The sequence below is a fragment of the Micromesistius poutassou genome (genome assembly GCF_964030765.1).
Source record: "Micromesistius poutassou genome assembly, chromosome: 20".
Taxonomy (NCBI): Eukaryota; Metazoa; Chordata; class Actinopteri; order Gadiformes; family Gadidae; genus Micromesistius; species Micromesistius poutassou.
In genome coordinates, this window is record NC_140290.1 from 3,021,976 (window position 1) to 3,025,478 (window position 3,503).

Here is a 3,503-nt window from a genome sequence, read left to right on the forward strand (position 1 = left end):
TGGTCCGTCGCCTCTGAGCTTACGAATCCGGACGAACCGGAGCACTCCCACCGGAGAGAGAGAGGAGGAGAGAATCTGTGGGTTGGTGAGGGGTGTCACATGCCACCGCCGCGTACACTTTGTGCGCCTTTTTTTTTTGCTGATTTCGGATGACACAGAGCAAAATCATCTCCTCTACAGACGCCATGTTTGCGACACGACAGTCACTGCCCTCTAGAGGATGTTTTGCGTAACATCCATAACAACGCTGAAACCAGACGGAGGTATGAAGGGCAGTCCCGGAGACAACGTTTGGTACGGACGGACGAATGTCGTCCGGGTCCGGAGGTATGAATCAACCTTTACTGTTTCGGCCGCCGGGCTGATTACTGCGGGATAACAATATTGCGTTTATAAAAGTTCCTTCCTGCTCCGTCCGACAGCCTGAGCTGTGCGCCCGCAGCCTCTCACTCACTCAACACACGCAACGCTCACAAACTGTCAGCGTCGCAACCAAGTCGGTGTGTGGAGGGGGAGTACATGAGCGGCCCCTCCCCAAGTGGTACAGCCCAGGTGGCCTTGAACTGCGATTGGTCAGAAAGACATAACAGCTATGACATTGACCTCTGAAGAATAAGTCCTGCCTCCGAGGCTTCAACTACAACCGTTTTTATCTAGTTTCAACTGGGTTTTTGGATTTTTGGTGCCGTTAAAGTAGCATTAATAATCGTTTACTTCTTTAACGGCGCCGACCATCCAAAAACACAGTCGAAACTAGATGGACAATGTGTGTAGTTCAAAACGTGACGCAGCTTTTACTTCTCCACCCCCTACAGAGTTTGTTGTGTACGGTCATTCATAAACCCCGTGTTATTCCCCGTAGACATTTGACCGAGGGAACCGGAGCCTCGGAGGTGGGACTTATTCTTCAGAGGTCTATGGAACTCTCGTGCAGGCTCGAAGAGGGTTGTAGTCTTTTCGCTCAGTTCTCCGTCTCAACAGTAGGGCTAGAACCGAGTGAAAAGACTACAACCAAACGTAAACAGTCCCCCTTTCTGTTTCCGGCCAACAATGAGTCTTCCAACAGAAATCAATGGGATGTACAACATGTGATAAATGTGCAATCAAACACGACAGAAACTGTATTTGGCTACGATACTTGATTTGGAACATCAACCAACACCACTAACCACTCGGTGAGTTGCACATTTCTGAAAACTAACGTTTAGCGTTGTTTTAAGGACATGTTTGTGAATGCCCGTAGCCAGCCATTCTGAAGCAGGCAGGGCGATTCTAAATGAGCCAAATACCGAGACAAGACCAGTAGTCAACATGTCGGTGTCAACCGCTCTATTTCATCCTAGACAAACCAGAAAGGGGCTCAATCTGCTAAATACTGGACCTGTCCTTTAACCTAAACATGAACCTACTCAGAAGGCCTGCCCCCACGTGGGTCAGACATGACGATTGGTCTTTCCTTTCCTTCTCAAACAACGTTACAATTGCATGTTCATCAGAACAATTTTCACATTTTCTCGTGGGAGAAACCCCTGAACCCCCGTCTTAAAAGAACCAACCGACCGACCGACCAACCAACACAACCGACCGACCGACCGACCGACCGACCAACACAACCGACCGACCGACCGACCGACCGACCGACCGACCGACCAACCAACCAACCAACACCAACCAACCAACCAACCCTCAATCAAAGCGTCCAAGCAGCCTGGCAGACGGGTGCCTGCCCCTGGCGTTGCCGTCTTGCTGCCGTCTTGCTGCCGTCTTGCTGAGTGTGGGATTGTTGACATGTCTCAGAGTCCAGTGAACAGGTCCTTATTTTATCCCAGCGGGGCCCCGCGGAGCCCGTCGGCCAGACAGTGGGAAGTGACTCTGGGAAGTCATAATTATATCGGGCAATGTGCGCGCCAAACGCGACACACTCAATCACCAACACACACGGCACACACACGGCACACACACGGCACACACAAACAGTATTTAAATGTAATCATATGCATGTGTGCAGGCAACAGGAAAGAAAACTGCTTATGCACACACACACACACACCAAGAAGCCGCCACATGCAGTCAGCACACATCGCTGCACAGGCTGCATCTCAGCAGAGCTCCCATCCACGCAAATAAACCAGAACACACATCAGGGAACGGAACGCCATCAGACCTCCTTCACAGCCCTGGTACCCGCCATGACACGTCCACGCTCTCTCCCTCTCTCTCTCCCTCTCTCTCTCTCTCTCCATCTCTCTCCCTCTCTCTCTGTCTATCTCTCTCCCCCTCTCTCTCTCTGTCCATCTCTCTCCCTCTCTCTCTCTCTCTCTCTCTCTGTCCATCTCTCTCTCTCCCTCTCTCTCTGTCCATCTCTCTCCCCCCCCCCCCCCTCTCTCTCTCTCTCTCCCTCCCTCTCTCTATCTCTCTCTCTCTCTCTCCCCCTCTCTCTCTCTCTCTCTCTCTCTCTCTCTCTCTCTCTCTCTCTCTCTCTCTCTCTCTCTCTCTCTCTCTCTCTCTCTATCTCTCTCACTAACACATGTTAAACAAGCACTCAAGCCCATTTGGCCGCCCTCCTCCTCCACCAGCGAGGAGTGGTGGAGGAGGTGGAGGAGGGGGCGGATTCTCCTCCACAGCTACGAGCCAATAGAGGGCTGTGTACCGCCCTCATCTGGCACGCTGCCTACCGCTGGAGGACACACCGCCCCACACCTCCAATCAGAGTCCACCGGCCCGGAGGAGCCTCCAACCGGCCTGGTGGAGGAGCCTCCAACCGGCCTGGTGGAGGAGCCTCCAACCGGCCTGGTGGAGGAGCCTCCAACCGGCCTGATGGAGGAGCCTCCAACCGGCCTGATGGAGCCTCCAACCGGCCTGATGGAGCCTGGTGGAGCCCGGTGGAACGCGGTGGAGCCTTCAACGGGCGGAGAGAACTCTTCAGACTTGACATTTTTTTTTAGGCAGTTAGCCGTCTGGAGTCCTGACTGCCTGTCTGGAGTCCTGACTGCCTGTCTGGAGTCCTGACTGCCTGTCTGGAGTCCTGACTGCCTGTCTGGAGTCCTGACTGCCTGTCTGGAGTCCTGACTGCCTGGCTGTCGCGAGGTGGAAATGGAAACGACAGCATGTGTTTAAGACTACATTACTTTTCTTCATCAATACTACACATAAGGCAACACGTTTTACTGATGGGGGAGTTTTGTATGTGCCCTGAATCGTGGAAAAAATTGGCCTCCGAATATATAAAGGAAAATGAATTGAATCCAAAAATATGGTGCATTTAGTGGCCGCCATACAAGCCTTTTCTGTAGTGCTTTAATCATTCGGGGTTTGTCACATCTCTGTGCTGTCAAATACAATCGGTCGGCAGACTATTACTCAACGCTTAAAATGGTTCTCCCCGAAAAAAGAGAAGAAAAAAAACGTGGATCTTTACAAAGATCCACGGTGCGGCATACGCAGTAAAAGGAATGGTATTTAAACTGTAAAAGGAGTCATCTCTGCGTGCTGCCACAGAGAAC